General features: G+C 43.3%; 1 long non-coding RNA gene across 1 annotated transcript; it reads right to left on the bottom strand.

The window, feature by feature from the left end:
* Positions 1-13607: 13607 nt before the first annotated feature.
* Positions 13608-22917, bottom strand: LOC140723754 (uncharacterized). Its single transcript, XR_012097960.1, has 3 exons — positions 22793-22917; positions 18710-18832; positions 13608-13718 (listed from the first exon to the last, which is right to left on the bottom strand). It is a non-coding gene; the product is annotated as an uncharacterized lncRNA (long non-coding RNA).
* Between the last annotated feature and the right edge of the window lie 440 nt (positions 22918-23357).

Here is a 23357-nt window from a genome sequence, read left to right as displayed (position 1 = left end):
ATAAGCCTTGCATGGACATACCAAATGCCTTGCTGAAAACCATATGCGTTACATCTACCCCTGGACCTACATCAGTATGTTTAGTCACTCTCTCAAATTTTCAATCAGGCTCGAAAGGGACAACCAGCCTTTGACAAAGCCATCCAGACTATTCCTAATCATTCTATGCCTCCCCTACTGTTCATAAATCCTGCATCTCAGCATTTTCTCCATCAACTTACCAACCACTGAGGTGAGACACATTGGCCTATAACATCCTCGACTCTCCCTACCACCTTTCTTGAATAAGGGAACATCAGAACAATTTACACTGCTGAATCTGACATCAGTTGTGGGAACGTTATTGTAAGATAATCTATGTGACAGGACATAAAGCATTTGCATGGTCATGTAATAATTATGGATGGTCAAATGTAAGGAATTTGGCAATGAACTTACCAGGAAAGTGAATGAAGGCGAGGTTGTGCTCGTTCTGTACATGGACCTCAGCAATTTCTTTCACAAAGTCCCTTGGGAGGCTGGTCCAGAAGATTCAGTTACTCAGTATTCAGGCTGAGATAGCTAATTACATTGGAACTAATTTTAATTAGATTATAATTTCATAAGCAAAGGTTTAGGCGATAATTCCCCACAGCCTAACAAGGTGTTTTCTCGGAGCGTGCAAGATGCAAGTTCACAAATTGCCAGGGCCCTAGCAGAGATAATGAGATCATCCTTAGGGACAGTAAAGCAACCAGAGTTTCGGAGAGTTCCTAATGTTGCCCCACTCTTTGAAAATGCCTCTAAACATGAACCAGAGAATTGTACAGCAGTCAGACTGACAACAGTTGTGGGAAAGTTATTTGAAGAAATTCTAAGCGGCCGGACGTAACGTATTTGCATAGACATGTAATGATGAAGGGCTGCTCACTGATTATGGATGGAGTTTTTCACTGAATTTACCAGGAAAGTGAATGAAGGCGAAGTTGTGGATGTTGCCTACATGGACCTCAGTAAGGCTTTTCACAAAGTCCCCTGGGAGGCTGCTCAGGAACATTCAGTCACTAAGTATTCAGGATGAGATAGTTAATTAGATTAGACATTGGTTTCTGAGAGAATCCAGATTGCATTAGTAGATGATTGCCCAGGGACATGATGGCCGTGTCTACTGGAGTGCCACAGGAATAAGTGCTGGGTCTATTGACCATTTATCAACGGAACTAGGTTATGAAATTCACTACACAACTTGTAATTAATCGAAGCTCGCATATTGCCTCTGCAGAAACAACAACGAAACTCTGTTGAAACCGGGCCGACTGCTTAGAACTTGAATACTATTATCCCCACGTACCAATACTGTGTGAGACAACTTGTCTAGTTTACAACACTGAAATACGGGATATACATCTGTCAGTAAAACATAGAAAACCTACAGAACAATACAGGCCTTCGGACCACAACGCTCCGCCGAACATGTACTCCCTTAAAAAATTACCAAGTGATACACATAGCCCTCTATTTTTCTGTGCTCCATGTACCTATCTAGGAGTAGCTTGAAAAAACCCTATCATATCTGCTTCCAGAACCATTGCAGACAACCTATTCCATGCACACACTCTCTCTGTGAGTAAAAAGAAAACACACCCCTGACATCTCCTCAATACATACTCCCCAGCACCATACAACCGTGCCCTTCAAGTCTTCGATTATTTTTTTTCGTCCAGATTATGGCTTGGAGGTTCATCAACAGCAATCGTTCTCAACCGCAATTAGGTGGGCTGAAAAGCCTCATTCTGTTCATTATGACTCTAATGATATGGATCAGATGAGGAATGAGGCTCTGTAAACGGACTTCAGTGAGTCAGATGCTGAAGAGCAGGACTACCAGAGTTGCAATCTCGGGAATGATCGCTGTGCCCCGAAGTAATGAGTGCAGAATTTGGAAGATTATTCAGTTTCAACGTGGCTGAGCAGTTAGTGTGGAATGAAGGAATAAGGCTATTTGCATCAATGGGTAGGTGCAATCAATACGAAAGGGACAGTTTGAACCTTCTCTGGAAGTGGTCTAATATCCTGGAGGGATAGATTGTTAATGTCGCATAGTGATGTTTAAACGATTGTTGCAGTTTGATAGGAACCAGAGTGCCGGAGCAGTTAGTGGAGAAGTTGTGAAACAGATGCTGATGACCTCAAGCAACGTCAGGAATCAAACGGTTAAGCATGGTGTAAATAGTGTCCTGACCTTCAGAATGGTCGTCGGAAAGCTGAGATACCTGATCAACTTTGTTAGTGACAAATTTTGTCCTCTGGAATATAAGAAAGCTAATGCATTTGGAGAGTCAAAATAAATGGTGGAAGACCCTAAATATTTTTTTCTTCTGTATTTACTCAACAGACAGGTCAGTTTTCGGAGTTTCTGTTGTTTTTGATGTGACAGACCGTGAGGGACTAAAGGGGGATGTGTGGCATTGCTAATCAGGGATATTGTGATGGCAGTGCTCCATCAGGACAGACTGAAGAGCTCTTCTAGTGTGTTGATATGGGTGCAAGTGAAAAATAAGAAATGTTTTAATGGGGCCAAGTTACTGACCACACAATATTCCAAGAGATTTAGAGGAATAAATTTGCCAAGAGGTCGATGTATTTCAAACATTACGTTTTTATAGTAGGGTATTATACTTTCCATATTTTCACTCGGAATCCCCTACAGAAACTGGACTAGATGAGATAGTGTTTGCAAATGTGTTGGAAAAGGTTTACCTCATCACAATTTGTAAATCCCGTTTAGAGTGCCGCTCTGCTATTAGGGAATGGGACTGCAAAATGACAGAATTTTGTGTAGGGGAACACTTTGCAGCCAGTGGCCACAGTGCCAATCCTTTGATTGTTCTCATGCAAACAGATCGATGAGAAACCTGTCGATGCGGGAAATCCACGGTGAAGGCCAAAGTGAACAATTACTGCAACTCCAGAAAAGAAAAATCAAATACAAATATGACAACAGCTATACCTCGAAATTCCGGTAATTGTTCCCACTTTAAAATTACCATTTCCCACTCTCATCAATTCTGTGTCTCTGCCCATCACATACCCCTGGGGCGACCCACTTCACTATGTTCCATGCTCTATACCCCTGTCCTATCAGATAGCCCCTTCTGTAGCACTTCAACACTTACATCTATCATATTAGCCTTTAAAGATGGTGATCGGTTGGAGCTTAAAAGAGTTCAGAAGGAACTCAGAGTACAGATGAGGGGGGCAAAGGAGCAGTATAGAAGGAAGCTAGAACGAAAGCTGCAGAAAAAAAGCATGAAGGAGGTGTGGGATGCGATGAAGATCATCACCGGATGCGGTGCAAAGCGGAGGGCGAACATAAGTGGAGATGTGGAGAAAGCGAACCAGCTGAACAACTTCTTCAACAGGTTCGACAGCTCAATCTCATCCTCACCGCAGAAATCCACACCAGGCTTACTTCCCTCACAGGAAAATAGCCAATCACAGAAGACCTTGCCCACGCCCAGGATTACGGCTGCACAGGTGGTAGGTCAACTGAGGAAGATCTGCACCAGCAAGGCGGCTGGACCGGATGGAGTTTCCCCACGATTACTGAGGGCCTGTGCGACTGAGCTGGGAGAACCACTACAGCGTATCTTCAACATGAGCCTGGAGCAGAGAAGAGTACCCAGACAGTGGAAGACATCCTGTATTGTCCCGGTACCGAAGAAACCACAACCAAAGGAGTTGAAGGACTTCAGACCTGTTGCCTTGACGTCGCACGTGATGAAGACCATGGAGCGGCTGATAATACAGAATCTGAGGCCACAAACCAGGCACGCCCAGGATCCTCTTCAGTTTGCATATAAGGAGAAGGTGGGAGTGGAGGATGCTATCACGTATTTGCAGCACAAATCACTCTCTCACCTAGAGGGGGTCAGTTGTGCTGTGAGGATTACATTCCTTGACTTCTCTAGTGCCTTTAACACCATCCAGCCCAAGATCTTAAGGCACAAACTAACGGAGATGGGAGTAGACTCTCACATGGTGGATTGGATAGTGGACTACTTGACAGATAGACCTCAGTATGTGCGGTTGGGTGACTGTAGGTCTGACACGGTGGTCAGCAGCACAGGGGCGCCGCAGGGAACCGTACTCTCTCCGGTCCTGTTCACCCTGTACACATCAGACTTCCAATATAACTCAGAGTCCTGCCATGTGCAGAAGTTCGCTGATGACACGGCCATAGTGGGGTGTGTCAGGAATGGACAGGAGGAGGAGTATAGGAAACTGATACAGGACTTTGTGATATGGTGCAACTCAAACTACCTGCGTCTCAATATCACCAAGACCAAGGAGATGGTGGTGGACTTTAGGAGATCTAGGCCCCATATGGAGCCAGTGATCATTAATGGAGAACGTGTGGAGCAGGTTAAGACCTACAAGTATCTGGGAGTACAGTTAGACGAGAAGCTTGACTGGACTGCCAACACAGATGCCTTGCGCAGGAAGGCACAGAGTCGAATGTACTTCCTAAGAAGGTTGGCGTCATTCAATGTCTGCAGTGAGATGCTGAAGATGTTCTATAGGTCAGTTGTGGAGAGCGCCCTCTTCTTTGTGGTGGCGTGTTGGGGAGGAAGCATTAAGAAGAGGGACGCCTCACGTCTTAATAAGCTGGAAAGGAAGGCGGGCTCTGTCGTGGGCAAAGTACTGGAGAGTTTAACATCGGTAGCTGAGCGAAGGGCGCTGAGTAGGCTACGGTCAATTATGGATAACTCTGAACATCCTCTACATAGCACCATCCAGAGACAGAGAAGCAGTTTCAGTGACAGGTTACTATCGATGCAATGCTCCTCAGACAGATGAAGAGGTCAATACTCCCCAATGCCATTAGGCTTTACAATTCTACCTCCAGGACTTAAGAATTTTAAAAGCTATTAATGCTTTTTGAGACGGTGATTTAGATGAATATCATATTTTTTTACTGAGTTAAGTATTGTATGTAATTAGTTTTGCTACAGCAAGTGTATGGGACATTGGAAAAAAAGTTGAATTTCCCCATGGGGATGAATAAAGTATCTATCTATCTATCTATCTATCTATCTATCTCTATCTATCTATTCCTTCTTTTTAATACACCTATCCCCACCTCCTTGTGTTCCCTATCACCCACCGCTTTGCTCATCTTGCACCCCTCTCTCATTGTCTTGCTCTAAATTTTCATATTATCTGTTCCAGACATGATGACGGATCTTGGACCGAAACCTCCGCTGCTGGCTACTTGGCAAAGATCCTGCCTGGGCATGCTGAGCTGCGCCAGCATTTCATGCAAATAAACCAGTTCGAGTCCGTGGGTGGAGATTCTAAGTTGGAAAGGTTCCAATTTTAATGTTATGGAAGCATAGAAAACATTCAGCGCAATACAGGCCCTTCGGCCCACAAAGCTGTGCCAGGCATGTACCTACCTTAGAACTACATAAGCTTTTCCCATAGTCCTCTAATTTTCTTTGATCCATGTCGCCATCCGGTAGTTCCTTAAAATAACCTATCTTTTCCGGCTCCAACACTGTCACCTGCAGGTCATTCCACACACTCAACAGTATCTGATTAAAATACTTTCTACTGACATGTCCTCTGTATACGCTAATGCTGCGATCATATTGGTCCTACCAAAATGAACCACCTCAGACTTATCTGGCTTGAACTCAATCTGCCATTTCTCAGCCCAGTTCTGCATACTATCAACGGCCCGTTGTAACCCCTGACAGTCCTCCACACTGTCCAACAACACAGACCATCTTTGTGTCATTAGCAAATGTCCTAACCCATCGCTCCAATTCCTTATACACGCCATTAACAAAATCCATTAAAAAAAAATGCGGTCCCAGAACTGATCCCTGAGGCACAACACACGGCACAGGTCTCCTCCATTCAGAATATGACCCTTTTAGAGCCACTCGTTGCCTTCTCTGATCAAGCCAGTAAGCTAGTTCTGGATACACCATGCACTACCCCCTTGGTTCCGAAGCCTCCTTACACTCTCAATAAGCCTTGCAAGGACATACAAAATGCCTTGCTGAAAACCATACGCACTGCATCGACCGCTGTACCTACGTCAATATGTTTAGTCACACTCTTAAATTTTCAAATCAGGCTTGAAAGGGACAACCTGCCTTTGCCAAAGCCATCCTGACTTTTCCTAATAATTTTATACCTCCCCTAATGTTCATAAAACCTACATTTCTGCATCTTCTCCATCAACTTACCAACCACTGAGGTAGGACACACTGGCCTATCACATCCTGGGCTCTCCCTACTACCTTTCTTGAATAAGGGAACATCAGAAAAATTTACACTTGTGAATCTGACATCGGTTGTGGGAATGTGATTGTAAAATATTCTAAGTGACAGGACATAAAGCATTTGCATAGTCATGTAATGATTATTGATGGTCAAATGTAAGGAATTTGGCAATGAACTTACCCGGAAAGTGAATGAAGGCAAGGTTGTGCTCGTAGTGTACATGGACTTCAGTAATCTCTTTCACAAACTCCCCTTGTAGGCTCCTCGAGAAGATTCAGACACTCAGTGTTCAGAATGAGATAGCTAATTAGATTAGAACGAATTCTAATTTGATTAGAATTTCATAAGCAAAAGTTTAGGTGATAAATCCCCACAGCCTGACAAGTTGTTTTCTCGGAGCCTGCACGATGTAAGTTCAGAAATTACCAGGGCCCTAGCAGAGATAATTAGATCATCCTTAGGGACCGTAAAGAGGCCACAGTTTCAGAGAGTACCTAATGTTGCCCCACTGTTTAAAAATGCCTCTAAACATAAACCAGGGAATTGTACAGCAGTCAGACAGACATCAGTTGTGGGAAAGTTATTTGAGGAAATTCTAAGTGACCGGACGTAATGTATCTGCATAGACATGTAATGATGAAGTGCTGCTCACTGATTATGGATGGAGTTTTTCACTGAATTTACCAGGAAAGTGAATGAAGGCGAAGTTGTGGATGTTGCCTACATGGACCTCAGTAAGGCTTTTCACAACTTCCCCTGGGAGGCTGCTCAGGAAGATTCAGTCACAAAATATTCAGGATGAGATAGTTAATTAAATTAGACATTGGTTTCTGAGAGAATCCAGATTGCATTAGTAGATTATTGCCCAGGGACAGGATGCCCGTGTCTACTGGAGTGCCACAGGAATAAGTGCTGGGTCTATTGACCATTTATCAACGGAACTAGGTTATGGAATTCACTACACAACTTGTAATTAATCGAAGCTCGCATATTGCCTCTGCAGAAACAACAACGAAACTCTGTTGAAACCGGGCCAACAGCTTAGAACTTGAATACTATTATCCCCACGTACCAATACTCTGTGAGACAACTTGTCTAGTTTACAACGCTGGAATACGGGATATACATCTGTCAGTAAAACATAGAAAACCTACAGAACAATACAGGCCTTCGGACCACAACGCTCCGCCGAACATGTACTCCCTTTAAAAATTACCAAGTGATACACATAGCCCTCTATTTTTCTGTGCTCCATGTACCTATCTAGGAGTAGCTTGAATAAACCCTATCATATCTGCCTCCAGAACCATTGCAGACAACCTATTCCATGCACACACACTCTCTGTGAGTAAAAAGAAAACACACCCCTGACCTCTCCTCAATACATACTCCCCAGCACCATAAAACCGTGCCCTTCAAGTCTTCGATTATTTTTTTTTTCGTCCCGATTATGGCTTGGAGGTTCATCAACAGCAATCGTTCTCAACCGCAATTAGGTGGGCTGAAAAGCCTCATTCTGCTCATTATGACTCTAACGATATGGATCAGATGAGGAATGAGGCTCTGTAAACGGACTTCAGTGAGTCAGATGCTGAAGAGCAGGACTACCAGAGTTGCAATCTCGGGATTGATCGCTGTGCCCCGAAGTAATGAGTGCAGAATTTGGAAGATTATTCAGTTTCAACGTTGCTGAGCAGTTAGTGTGGGATGAAGGAATAAGGCTATTTGGATCAATGGGTAGGTGCAATCAATACGAAAGGGACAGTTTGAACCTTCTCTGGAAGTGGACTAATATCCTGGAGGGATAGATTGTTAATGTCGCATAGTGATGTTTAAACGATTGTTGCAGTTTGATAGGAACCAGAGTGCCGGAGCAGTTAGTGGAGAAGTTGTGAAACAGATGCTGATGACCTCAAGCAAGGTCAGGAATCAAACGGTTAAGCATGGTATAAATAGTGTCCTGACCTTCAGAATGGTCGTCTGAAAGCTGAGATACCTGATCAACTTTGTTAGTGACAAATTTTGTCCTCTGGAATATAAGAAAGCTAATGCATTTGGAGAGTCAAAATAAATGGTGGAAGACCCTAAATATTTTCTTCTTCTATATTTACTCAACAGATAGGTCAGTTTTCGGAGTTTCTGTTGTTTTTGATGTGACAGACTGTGAGGGACTAAAGTGGGATGTGTGGCATTGCTAATCAGGGATATTGTGATGGCAGTGCTCCATCAGGACAGACTGAAGAGCTCTTCTAGTGTGTTGATATGGGTGCAAGTGAGAAATAAGAAAGGTTTTAATGGGGCCAAGTTACTGACCACACAATATTCCAAGAGATTTGGAGGAGTAAATTTGCCAAGAGGTCAAAATTTATACAAACATAACGTCTTTATAGTAGGATTTTAAACTTTCAATATATTCAATCGGAGTTCCCTCCCGAAACAGGACTAGATGAGACATTGTTTGCAAATGTGTTGAAAAAGGTTTAACACATCACAATTTTGAAATCCCGATTAGAGTGCCGATCTGCTATCAGGGAATGAGACTGCAAAATGACAGAATTTTGAGTAGGGGAACACTTGACACCCACTGTCCACAGTGCCATTCCTTTGATTGTTCTCATGCAAAATGATCGATGAGAAACTTGCCGATGCGTGAAATCCACGCTTAAGGCCAAAGGAGGCAATTACTCCAACTACAGAAATCAAAGATCAAATACAAACGTGACAACAGAGATACCTCGAACTTCCGGTAATAATTCCCACTTTAAAATTAGCATTTCCCCCTCTCATCAATTCTGTGACCCTGACCATCACATAAACATGGGGTCCACCATTTTCCATGCTCTTCAGCCCTGTCTATCAGATAGCCCCATCTGCTGCACTTCAACACTTACATCTAGCATCTTCCATCTTTTTAATACACCTATCCTCATCTCCTTGTGTTCCCTATCACCCACCGCTTTGCTCATCTTGCACCCCTCTCTCATTGTCTCGCTCTAAATTTTCATATTATTTGTTCCAGTCATGATGACGGATCTTGGCCCGAAACCTCCGCTGCTGGCTACTTGGCAAAGATCCTGCCTGGGCATGCTGAGCTGCGCCAGCATTTCATGCAAATAAACCAGTTCGAGTCCGTGGGTGGAGATTCTAAGTTGGAAAGGTTCCAATTTTTATGTTATGGAAACATAGAAAACCTTCAGCACTATACTGGCACCTCGTCCCACAAAGCTGTGCCAAGCATGTACCTACCTTAGAACTACAGAGGCTTTTCCCATACCCTCTAAATTTCTGAGATCCATGTAGCCATCCAGTACTTTATTAAAATCACCTATCTTTTCCGGCTCCAACACTGTCACCTGCAGGTCATTCCACACACTCAACAGTATCTGATTAAAATACTTTCTACTGACATGTCCTCTGTATACCCTAATGCTGCGATCATATTTGTCCTACCAAAATGAACCATCTCAGACTTATCTGGCTTGAACTCACTCTGCCATTTCTCAGCCCAGTTCTGCATACAATCAACGGCCCGTTGAAACCCCTGACAGTCCTCCACACTGTCCAACAACACAGACCACCTTTGTGTCATTAGCAAATGTCCTAACCCATCGCTCCACTCCCTCATCCACGCCATTAACAAAATCCATTAAAAAAAACAGCGGTCCCAGAACTGATCCCTGAGGCACACCACACGGCACAGGTCTCCTCCATTCAGAATATGACCCTTTTAGAGCCACTCGTTGCCTTCTCTGATCAAGCCAGTAAGCTTTATCTGGATGCACCAAGCACTACCCTCTTGGTTCCGAAGCCTCCTTACTCTCTCAGTAAGCCTTGCATGGACATACTAAATGCCTTGCTGAAAACCATACGCACTGCATCGACCGCTGTACCTACGTCAATATGTTTAGTCACACTCTTAAATTTTCAAATCAGGCTCGAAAGGGACAACCTGCCTTTGCCAAAGCCATCCTGACTTTTCCTAATAATTTTATACCTCCCCTAATGTTCATAAAATCTACATTTCTGCATCTTCTCCATCAACATACCAACCACTGAGGTAAGACACACTGGCCTATCATATCCTGGGCTCTCCCTACTACCTTTCTTGAATAAGGGAACATCAGAAAAATTTACACTGGTGAATCTGACATCGGTTGTGGGAATGTGATTGTAAGATATTCTAAGTGACAGGACATAAAGCATTTGCATAGTCATGTAATGATTATTGATAGTCAAATGTAAGGAATTTGGCAATGAACTTACCCGGAAAGTGAATGAAGGCAAGGTTGTGCTCGTAGTGTACATGGACTTCAGTAATCTCTTTCACAAACTCCCCTTGTAGGCTCCGCGAGAAGATTCAGACACTCAGTGTTCAGAATGAGATAGCTAATTAGATTAGAACGAATTCTAATTTGATTAGAATTTCATAAGCAAAAGTTTAGGTGATAAATCCCCACAGCCTGACAAGTTGTTTTCTCGGAGCCTGCACGATGTAAGTTCAGAAATTACCAGGGCACTAGCAGAGATAATTAGATCATCCTTAGGGACCGTAAAGATGCCACAGTTTCGGAGAGTACCTAATGTTGCCCCACTGTTTAAAAATGCCTCTAAACATAAACCAGGGAATTGTACAGCAGTCAGACAAACATCAGTTGTGGGAAAGTTATTTGAGGAAATTCTAAGTGACAGGACGTAATGTACCTGCATAGACATGTAATGATGAAGGGCTGTCACTGATTATGGATGGAGTTTTTCACTGAATTTACCAGGAAAGTGAATGAAGGCGAAGTTGTGGATGTTGCCTACATGGACCTCATTAAGGCTTTTCACAAAGTCCCCTGGGAGGCTGCTCAAAAAGATTCAGTCACTCAGTATTCAGGATGAGATAGTTAATTAGATTAGACATTGGTTTCTGAGAAAATCCAGATTGCATTAGTAGATGATTGCCCAGGGACAGGATGCCCGTGTCTACTGGAGTGCCACAGGAATAACTGCTGGGTCTATTGACCATTTATCAACGGAACTAGGTTATGAAATTCACTACACAACTTGTAATTAATCGAAGCTCGCATATTGCCTCTGCAGAAACAACAACGAAACTCTGTTGAAACCGGGCCAACAGCTTAGAACTTGAATACTATTATCCCCACGTACCAATACTCTGTGAGACAACTTGTCTAGTTTACAACACTGAAATACGGGATATACATCTGTCAGTAAAACATAGAACACCTACAGAACAATACAGGCCTTCGGACCACAACGCTCAGCCGAACATGTACTCCCTTTAAAAATTACCAAGTGATACACATAGCCCTCTATTTTTCTCTGCTCCATGTACCTATCTAGGAGTAGCTTGAAAAAACCCTATCATATCTGCCTCCAGAACCATTGCAGACAACCTATTCCATGCACACACACTCTCTGTGAGTATAAGGAAAACACACCCCTGACCTCTCATCAATACATACTCCCCAGCACCATAAAACCGTGCCCTTCAAGTCTTCGATTATTTTTTTTTTGTCCATTTTATGGCTTGGAGGTTCATCAACAGCAATCGTTCTCAACCGCAATTAGGTGGGCTGAAAAGCCTCATTCTGTTCATTATGACTCTAATGATATGGATCAGATGAGGAATGAGGCTCTGTAAACGGACTTCAGTGAGACAGATGCTGAAGAGCAGGACTACCAGAGTTGCAATCTCGGGAATGATCGCTGTGCCCCGAAGTAATGAGTGCAGAATTTGGAAGATTATTCAGTTTCAACGTGGCTGAGCAGTTAGTGTGGGATGAAGGAATAAGGCTATTTGTATCAATGGGTAGGTGCAATCAATACGAAAGGGACAGTTTGAACCTTCTCTGGAAGTGGACTAATATCCTGGAGGGATAGATTGTTAATGTCGCATAGTGATGTTTAAACGGTTGTTGCAGTTTGATAGGAACCAGCAGTTCCTATCGAGCAGTTAGTGTCGAGGTTGTGAAACAGATGTTGATGACCTCAAGCAACGTCAGGAATCAAACGGTTAAGCATGGTGTAAATAGTGTCCTGACCTTCAGAATGGTCGTCGGAAAGCTGAGATACCTGATCAACTTTGTTAGTGACAAATTTTGTCCTCTGGAATATAAGAAAGCTAATGCATTTGGAGAGTCAAAATAAATGGTGGAAGACCCTAAATATTTTCTTCTTCTGTATTTACTCAACAGATAGGTCAGTTTTCGGAGGTTCTGTTGTTTTTGATGTGACAGACCGTGAGGGACTAAAGGGGGATGTGTGGCGTTGCTAATCAGGGATATTGTGATGGCAGTGCTCCATCAGGACAGACTGAAGAGCTCTTCTAGTGTGTTGATATGGGTGCAAGTGAGAAATAAGAAACGTAGAAATGGGGCCAAGTTACTGACCACACAATATTCCAAGAGATTTGGAGGAGTAAATTTGCCAAGAGGTCAAAGTTTTTACAAACATAACGTCTTTATAGTAGGATTTTAAACTTTCAATATATTCACTCGGCGTTCCCTCCCGAAACAGGACTAGATGAGACATTGTTTGCAAATGTGTTGAAAAAGGTTTAACACATTTTGAAATCCAGATTAGAGTGCCGATCTGCTTTCAGGGAATGAGACTGCAAAATGACAGAATTTTGTGTAGGGGAACACTATGCACCCACTGGCCACAGTGCCATTCCTTTGATTGTTCTCATGCAAAATGATCGATGAGAAACCTGCCGATGCGTGAAATCCACGCTTAAGGCCAAAGGAGGCAATTACTCCAACGACAGAAATCAAAGATCAAATACAAACATGACAACAGAGATACCTCGAACTTCCGGTAATAATTCCCACTTTAAAATTAGCATTTCCCCCTCTCATCAATTCTGTGACCCTGACCATCACATAACCCTGGGGTCCACCCACTTCCCCAAGTTCCATGCTCTTCAGCCCTGTCTATCAGATAGCCCCCTCTGCTGCACTTCAACACTTACATCTAGCATCTTCCATCTTTTTAATACACCTATCCTCATCTCCTTGTGTTCCCTATCACCCACCGCTTTGCACATCTTGCACCCCTCTCTCATTGTCTTGCTCTAAATTTTCATATTATTTGTTCCAGTCATGATGACGGATCTTGGCCCGAAACCTCCGCTGCTGGCTACTTGGCAAAGATCCTGCCCGGGCATGCTGAGCTGCGCCAGCATTTCATGCAAATAAACCAGTTCGAGTCCGTGGGTGGAGATTCTAAGTTGGAAAGGTTCCAATTTTAATGTTATGGAAGCATAGAAAACATTCAGCGCAATACAGGCCCTTCGGCCCACAAAGCTGTGCCAGGCATGTACCTACCTTAGAACTACATAAGCTTTTCCCATAGCCCTCTAAATTTCTTTGATCCATGTAGCCATTCGGTAGTTCCTTAAAATCACCTATCTTTTCCGGCTCCAACACTGTCACCTGCAGGTCATTCCACACACTCAACAGTATCTGATTAAAATACTTTCTACTGACATGTCCTCTGTATACGCTAATGCTGCTGATCGCATTTGACCTACCAAAATGAACCACCTCAGACTTATCTGGCTTGAACTCAATCTGCCATTTCTCAGCCCAGTTCTGCAAATATCAACGGCCCGTTCTAACCCCTGACAGTCCTCCACACTGTCCAACAACACAGACCACCTTTGTGTCATTAGCAAATTTCCTAACCCATCGCTCCACTTCCTCATCCACGCCATTAACAAAATCCATTAAAAAAAACAGCGGTCCCAGAACTGATCCCTGAGGCACACCACACGGCACAGGTCTCCTCCATTCAGAATATGACCCTTTTAGAGCCACTCGTTGCCTTCTCTGATCAAGCCAGTAAGCTAGTTCTGGATGCACAAAGCACGACCCCCTTGGTTCCGAAGCCTCCTTACTCTCTCAATAAGCCTTGCATGGACATACTAAATGCCTTGCTGAAAACCATACGCACTGCATCGACCGCTGTACCTACGTCAATATGTTTAGTCACACTCTTAAATTTTCAAATCAGGCTCGAAAGGGACAACCTGCCTTTGCCAGAGCCATCCTGACTTTTCCTAATAATTTTATACCTCCCCTAATGTTCATAAAATCTACATTTCTGCATCTTCTCCATCAACTTACCAACCACTGAGGTAAGACACACTGGCCTATCACATCCTGGGCTCTCCCTACTACCTTTCTTGAATAAGGGAACATCAGAAAAATTTACACTGGTGAATCTGACATCGGTTGTGGGAATGTGATTTTAAGATATTCTAAGTGACAGGACATAAAGCATTTGCATAGTCATGTAATGATTATTGATGGTCAAATGTAAGGAATTTGGCAATGAACTTACCCGGAAAGTGAATGAAGGCAAGTTTGTGCTCGTAGTGTACATGGACTTCAGTAATCTCTTTCACAAACTCCCCTTGTAGGCTCCTCGAGAAGATTCAGACACTCAGTGTTCAGAATGAGATAGCTAATTAGATTAGAACGAATTCTAATTTGATTAGAATTTCATAAGCAAAAGTTTAGGTGATAAATCCCCACAGCCTGACAAGTTGTTTTCTCGGAGCCTGCACGATGTAAGTTCAGAAATTACCAGGGCCCTAGCAGAGATAATTAGATCATCCTTAGGGAACGTAAAGATGCCACAGTTTCGGAGAGTACCTAATGTTGCCCCACTGTTTAAAAATGCCTCTAAACATAAACCAGGGAATTGTACAGCAGTCAGACAGACATCAGTTGTGGGAAAGTTATTTGAGGAAATTCTAAGTGACCGGACGTAATGTATCTGCATAAACATGTAAAGATGAAGGGCTGCTCACTGATTATGGATGGAGTTTTTCACTGAATTTACCAGGAAAGTGAATGAAGGCGAAGTTGTGGATGTTGCCTACATGGACCTCAGTAAGGCTTTTCACAAAGTCCCCTGGGAGGCTGCTCAGAAAGATTCAGTCACTCAGTATTCAGGATGAGATAGTTAATTAGATTAGACATCTGTCTCTGAGAGAATCCAGTGTGAGTTTGTAGATGATTGCCCTCGGACTGGAGGCCCTTGTCTACTGGAGTGCCACAGGAATACGTGCTGGGTCTATTGACCATTTAGCAACGGAACTAGGTTATGAAATTCACTACACAACTTGTAATTAATCGATGCTCGCATATTGCCTCTGCAGAAACAACAACGTAAGTCTGTTGTAACCGGGCCAACAGCTTAGATCATGAATGCTACTGTTCCCACGTACCAATACTCTGTGAGACAACTTCTCTAATTTACAACACTGAAATAGGGGATGTACATCTGTCAGAAAAAAAACATAGTAAACCTACAGAACAATACAGGCCTTCGGACCACAACGCTCCGCCGAACATGTACTTCCTTTAAAAATTACCAAGCGACACGCTTAGCCTTCTATTTTACTAAGCTCCATGTACCGATCTAGGAGTACATTAAAAAAACCCTATCATATCTGCCTCCAGCACCATTGCAGGCAACCTATTCCATGCACACACTCTCTCAGAGTAAAAAAAATCACACTCCTGACCTCTCCTCAATACCTACTCCCCAGCACCATAAAACCGTGCCCTTCAAGTCTTCGTTTCTTTCTTCGTTCAGATTATGGCTTGGGGGGTTCATCAACAGCAATCGTTCTCAACAGCAATTAGGTGGGCTGAAAAGCCTCATTCTGTTCATTATGACTCTAATGATGTGGATCAGATGAGGGATGAGGCTCTGTAAACGGACTTCAGTGAGTCAGATGCTGAGGAGCAGGACCTCCAGTTTTGTGATCTCGGGAATGATCGCAGTGTCTCGATGTAATGAGTGCAGTATTTGGAAGATTATTCAGTTTCTACGTGGCTGAGCAGTTAGTGTGGGATGAGTGAATAAGGCTCTTTGGATCAACGGGTAGGTGGAATCTTTACGGAGGTGACAGTTTGAACCTTCTCTGGAAGTGGACTAATATCCTGGAGGGATAGTTTGTTAATGCTGCATAGTGAGGTTTAAACGAGTGCTGCAGTTTGATAGGAACCAGAGTGCCGGAGCAGTTAGTGTAGAGGTTGTGAAACAGACGTTGGTGACCTCAAGCAAAGTCTGGAATCAAACGGTTAAGCATGGTGTAAAGAGTGTCCTGACCATCTGAATACTCGTCGGCAAGCTGAGATCCCGGATCAGCTTTGTTAGTAACAAATTTTGGTCCTCTGGAAGATAAGAAAGCTAATGCATTTAGTGAGTCAAAATAAATGGTGGAAGACCCTCAATAATTTTTTCTTCTGTATTTACTCAACAGATAGGTCAGTTTTCGGAGGTTCTGTTGTTACTGACGTGACAGACCGTGAGGGACGAAAGGGGGATGTGTGGCGTTGCTAATCAGGGATATTGTGATGGCAGTGCTCCATCAGGACAGACTGAAGAGCTCTTCTAGTGCGGTGAATTGGGTGCAAGTGAGAAGTAAAAAAGGTTTTAATGGGGCCAAGTTACCGACCACACAATACTCCAAGAGATCTGGAGGAAAAAAATTGCCAAGAGGTCAAAGTTTTTACAGACATAACGTTTTTATAGTAGGGGTGTTAACTTTCCATATATTCACTGGGAGTCGCCTACTGAAAAAGGACTAAATGACATTGTGTTTGCCAAATGTATTCAAAACGGTTTACCTCATCACAATTTGTAAGTCCCGATTAGAGTGCCGATCTGCTATTTGGGAACGAAACTGCAAAATGACAGAAATTTTGTGTAGGGGAACACTTTGCACCCACTGGCCACAGTGCCATTCATTTGAATGTTCTCTTTCAAAAAGATCGATGAGGAACCGGCCGATGAGGGAAATCTATGGTGAAGGCCAAAGGAGGCAATTACTGCAACTCCAGAAATCAACGATCAAATACAAACATGTCAACAGCGATCCCTCGAACATCCGGTAATTGTTCCCACTTTACAGTTACCATTTCCCCCTCTCCTCAATTCTGTGACCCTGCCCATCACATACCCCTGGGGTCCACCCACTTCCCCATGTCCCATGCTCTTCAGCGCTCTCCTAACAGATAGCCCCTTTCTACAGCACTTCAACACTTACATCTAGCATCTTCCATCTTTTTAATACACCTATCCCCATCTCCTTGTGTTCCCTATCACCCACCGCTTTGCACATCTTGCACCCCTCTCTCATTGTCTTGCTCCAAATTTTCATATCATTTGTTCCAGTCATGATGACGGATCTTGGCCCGAAACCTCCGCTGCTGGCTACTTGGCAAAGATCCTGCCCGGGCATGCTGAGCTGCGCCAGCATTTCATGCAAATAAACCAGTTCGAGTCCGTGGGTGGAGATTCTAAGTTGGAAAAGTTCCAATTGTAATGTTATCGAAACAGAGAAAACATTCAGCACAATACAGGCCATTCGGCCCAAAAGGCTGTGCCAGGCATGTACCTACCTTAGAACTACAGAGGCTTTTCCCATACCCTCTAAATTTCTGAGATCCATGTAGCCATCCAGTACTTTATTAAAATCACCTATCTTTTCCGGCTCCAACTTTATCACCTGCAGGTCATTCCACACACTCAACAGTCTCTGATTAAAATACTTTCTACTGACATGTCCTCTGTATACGCTAATGCTGCGATCATATTTGTCCTACCAAAATGAACCACCTCAGACTTATCTGGCTTGAACTCAATCTGCCATTTCTCAGCCCAGTTCTGCATACTATCAACGGCCCGTTGTAACCCCTGTCAGTCCTCCGCACTCTCCACAACACACCCCACGTTTGTGTCATCAGCAAATTTCCTAACCCATCGCCCCACTTCCTCATCCACGCCATTAACAGAATACATTAAAAAAACAGCGGTCGCTGAAGAGATCCCAGAGGTGCACCACACGGCACAGTCTCATCCTTTCAGAATATGACCCTTCTAGAGCCAGTCTCTGCCTTCTCCGATCAAGCCACTACTGGATGCACAAAGCACTATCCCCTTGGTCCGATACCTCCTTACTTTCTCAATAAGCCTTGCATTGACATACCAAATGCCTTGCTGAAAATCATATGCAGAACACCTACAGCTGTACCTACATCAGTATGTTTAGTCACACTCTCAAATTTTCAATCAGGCTCGAAAGGGACAACCTGCCTTTGACAAAGCAATCCTGACTATTTCAAATCATGTTATGCCTCTACAAATGTTCATAAATCCTGCATCTCAGCATCTTCTCCATCAAATTACCAACCACTGAGGTGAGCCACATTGGCCTATAACTTCCTGGGCTCCCCCTACAACCTTTCTTGAATAAGGGAACATCAGAAAAATTTACACTGGTGAATCTGACATCAGTTGTGGGAAAGTTATTGTAAGATATTCTAAGTGACAGGACATGAAGTATTTGCATAGTCATGCAATGATTATGAATGGTCAAATGTAAGGGATTTGGCAATGAACTTACCAGGAAAGTGAATGAAGGCGAGGTTGTGCTCGTTCTGCACATGGACGTCAGCAATTTCTTTCACAAAGTCCCCAGGGAGGCTGGTCCAGAAGTTTCGGTCATTCAGTATTCAGGCTGAGATAGCTGATTAGATTAGAACTAATTCTAATTAGATCATAATTTCATAAGCAAAAATTTAGGCGATAATTCCCCGCAGCCTAACAAGGTGTTTTCCTGGAGCCTGCAAGATGCAAGTTCAGAAATTGCCAGGGCCCTTGCAGAGATAATTAAATCATACTTAGGGACAGTAAAGCTACCAGAGTTTCGGAGAGTACCTAATGTTGCCCCACTGTTAAAATTGCCTCTAAATATAAATCGGGGATTTGGACAGCAGTCAGAATGACGATTGTTGTGGTAACGTTATTGAAATAAATTCTAAGTGACCGGACATTACGTACTTGCATAGACATGTAATGATTAAGGGCTGGTCATTGATTATGGATGGAGTTTCTCACTGAACTTACCAGGAAAGTGAATGAAGGCGAAGTTGTGGATGTTGCCTTCTTGGACCACAGTAAGGCATTTCACAAAGTCCCCTGGGAGGCTGCTCAGGAAGATTCAGTCACAAAATATTCAGGATGAGATAGTTAGTTAGATTAGACTCCTGTCTCTGAGAGAATCCAGAGTGCGTTTGTAGAAGATTGCCCTCGGACTGGAATCCCGAGTCTACTGGATTGCCACAGGAATAAGTACTGATTCTATTGACCAGTTATCAACGGAACTAACTTAAGTAATTCACTACACGACTTGTAATTAATCGAAGCTCGTATACTGCCTCTGCAAAAACAATAACGTAAGGCTGTTGAAACCGGGCCAACAGCTTAGAACTTGAATACTACTATCCCCACGTACCAATACTCTGTGAGACAAATTCTCCAATTTGCAACACCGAAGTACGGGATGTATATCTGTCAGAAAAACAAAGAAAACCGAAAGAAAAATACAGGCATTCGGACCACAAGCCTCTGCCGAACATGTACTTCCTTTAAAAATTACCAAGTGATACCCTTAGCCCTCTATTTTTCTAAGCTCCATGTACCTATCTAGGAGTCGCTTGAAAAAACCCTATCATATCTGCCTCCAGCACCAGTGCAGACAACCTATTCCATGCAATCACACTCTCTGAGTAAAAAAAGACTTACTCCTGACCTCTCCTCAATACCTACTCCCCAGCACCATAAAACCGTACCCTTCAAATCTCCGATTCTTTCTTCGTGCAGATTCTGGCTTGGGGGTTCATCAACAGCAATCGTTCTCAACAGCAATTAGTTGGGCTGAAAAGCCTCATTCGGTTCATTATGACTCTAATGATGTGGATCAGATGAGGGATGAGTCTCTGTAAACGGGCATCAGTGAGTCAGATTTTGAAGAACAGGACCTCCAGGGTTGTGATCTCGGTAATGATCGTTGTGCCCCGAAGTAATGAGTGCAGAATTTGGAAGTTTATTCAGTTTCAACGTGTCAGAGCAGTTAGTGTGGGATGAGTGAATAAGGCTCTTTGGATCAATGGGTAGGTGGAATCTTTACGGAAGGGACACTTTGAAACTTCTCTGGAAGTGGGCTAATATCCTGAGGGATACTTTGTTAATGCTGCATGGTGAGGTTTAAACGAGTGCTGCAGTTTCATAGGAACCAGAGTACCGGAGCAGTTAGTGGAGCAGTTGTAAAACAGATGCTGGTGATCTCAAGTAACGTCAGGAATCAAACGGTTAGGCATGGTGTAAATAGTGTCCTGACCTTCAGAATGGTCGTCGGAAAGCTGAGATCCCTGATCAACTTTGTTCGTGACAAATTTGGTCCTCTGGAAGATAAGAAAGCTAATGCATTTTGGAGTGTCAACATAAATGGTGGAAGAACCTAAATATCTTTTTCTTTTGTAGTTACTCAACAGATAGGTCAATTTTCGGAGGTTCTGTAGTGTTTGATGTGACAGAGCGTGAGGGACTAATGGGGGATATGTGGCATTGCAAATCAGGGATATTGTGCTGGCAGTGTCCCATCAGGACAGACTGAAGAACTCTTCTAATGTGGTGAAATGGGTGCATCAGATAAATAGTAAAGGTGTGAACATTTTAATGGGGCTAGTTTCCTGACCACACATTATTCCAAGAGATCTGGAGGAAAAAAATTGCCAAGAGGTCAAGGTTTTTACAAACATAACGTTTTTATAGTAGGGATTTTAACTTTCCATATATTCACAGGGAGTCGCCTAATGAAAAAAGGACGAGATGACATTGTGTTTGCCAAATGTGTTCAAAACGGTTTACCTCATTACAATTTGTATGTCCCGATTAGAGTGCCGATCTGCTATTTGGGAACGAAACTGCAAAATGACAGAAATTTTGTGTAGGGGAACACTTTGCACCCACTGGCCACAGTGCCATTCATTTGAATGTTCTCTTGCAAAAAGATCGATGAGAAACCGGCCGATGAGGGAAATCCATGAAGAAGGCCAAAGGAGGCAATTACTGCAACTCCAGAAATCAACGATCACATGCAAACATGTCAACAGCGATCCCTCGAACTTCCGGTAATTGTTCCCACTTTACAGTTACCACTTCCCCCTCTCATCAATTCTGTGACCCTGCCCATCACATAACCCTGGGGTCCACCCACTTCCCAATGTTCCATGCTCTTCAGCCCTGCCCTATCAAATAGCCCCTTTCTGCAGCCCTTCAACACTTATATCTAGCGTCTTCCATCTTTTTAATACACCTATCCCCATGTCCTTGTGTTCCCTATCACCCACCGCTTTGCTCATCTTGCACCCCTCTCTCATTGTCTTGCTCGAAATTTTCATATTATCTGTTCCAGTCATGATGACGGATCTTGGACCGAAACCTCCGCTGCTGGCTACTTGGCAAAGATCCTGCCTGGGCATGCTGAGCTGCGCCAGCATTTCATGCAAATAAACCAGTTCGAGTCCGTGGGTGGAGATTCTAAGTTGGAAAGGTTCCAATTTTAATGTTATGGAAGCATAGAAAACATTCAGCGCAATACAGGCCCTTCGGCCCACAAAGCTGTGCCAAGCATGTACCGACCTTAGACCTACATAAGCTGTTCCCATAGCCCTCTAAATTTCTTAGTTCCATGTAGCCATCCGGTAGTTTCTTAAAATCTCCTATCTTTTCCGTCTCCAACACTGTCACCTGCAGTTCATTCCACACACTCAACAGTATCTGTTTAAAATACGTTCTCTGACATGTCCTCTGTCTACGTTAATGCTGCGTTCATATTTGACCTACCAAAATAAACCGCCTCAGACTTATCTGGCTTGAACTCAATCTGCCATTTCTCAGCCCAGTTCAGCATACTATCAACGGCCCGTTGTAAGCCCTGACAGTCCTCCGCACTGTCCACAACACACCCCACCTTTGTGTCATTAGCAAATTTCCTAACCCATCGCACCACTTCCTCATCCACGTCATTAACAAAATCCGTTAAAAAACAGCGGTCCCAGAACAGATCCCTGAGTCGCACCACACGGCACAGACCTTCTCCATTCAGAATATGACCCTTCTAGAGCCAGTCTTTGCCTTCTCTGATCAAGCCAGTTCTGGATGCACAAAGCACTATCCCCTTGTTCCGATACCTCCTTACTTTCTCAGTAAGCCTTGCATGGACAAACCAAATGCCTTGCTAAAAACCATATGAACTACATCTACCGCTGGACCTACATTAATATGTTCAGTCACACCCTCAAATTTGCAATCAGGCTCGAAAGGCACATCCTGCCTTTGACAAAGCCATCCAGACTATTCCTAATCATTCTGTGCCTCCCCTAATGTTCATAAATCCTGCATCTCAACATCTTCTCCATCAACTTACCAACCACTGAGGTGAGACACATAGGCCTATAACATCCTGACTCTCCCTACTACCTTTCTTGAATAAGGGAACATCAGAAAAAATTACACTGGTGAATCTGACATCAGTTGTGGGAAAGTTATTGTAAGATATTCTAAGTGACAGGACATAAAGCATTTGCATAGTCATGTAATAATTATGGATGGTCAAATGTAAGGAATTTGGTAATAAACTTACCAGGAAAGTGAATGAAGGCGAGTATTTGCTCGTTCTGTACATGGACGTCAGCAATTTCTTTCACAAAGTCCCCTGGCAGGCTGGTCCAGAAGATTCAGTCACTCAGTATTCAGGCTGAGATAGCTGATTAGATTAGAATTAATTCTAATTAGATTATAATTTCATAAGCAAAGTTTAGGCGATAATTCCCCACAACCTAACAAGGTGTTTTCCCGGAGCCTGCAAGATGCAAGTTCAGAAATTGCCAGGGCCCTTACAGAGATAATTAAATCATACTTAGGGACAGTAAAGCTACCAGAGATTCGGAGATTACCTAATGTTGCCCCACTGTTTAAAATTGCCGCTAAACATAAATTGGAGATTTGGACAGCAGTCAGAATGACAATTGTTGTGGGAAAGTTATTGGAATAAATTCTAAGTGACCGGACATTACGTACTTGCATAGACATGTAATGATTAAGGTCTGGTCACTGATTATGGATGGAGCTTTTCACTGAAATTACCAGGAAAGTGAATGAAGGCGAAGTTGTGGATGTTGCCTACATGGACCTCAGTAAGGCTTTTC

This window comes from Hemitrygon akajei, unplaced genomic scaffold (assembly GCF_048418815.1).
Source record: "Hemitrygon akajei unplaced genomic scaffold, sHemAka1.3 Scf000132, whole genome shotgun sequence".
NCBI classification, from domain to species: Eukaryota; Metazoa; Chordata; class Chondrichthyes; order Myliobatiformes; family Dasyatidae; genus Hemitrygon; species Hemitrygon akajei.
This window is presented reverse-complemented; position numbering and strand designations above follow the sequence as displayed.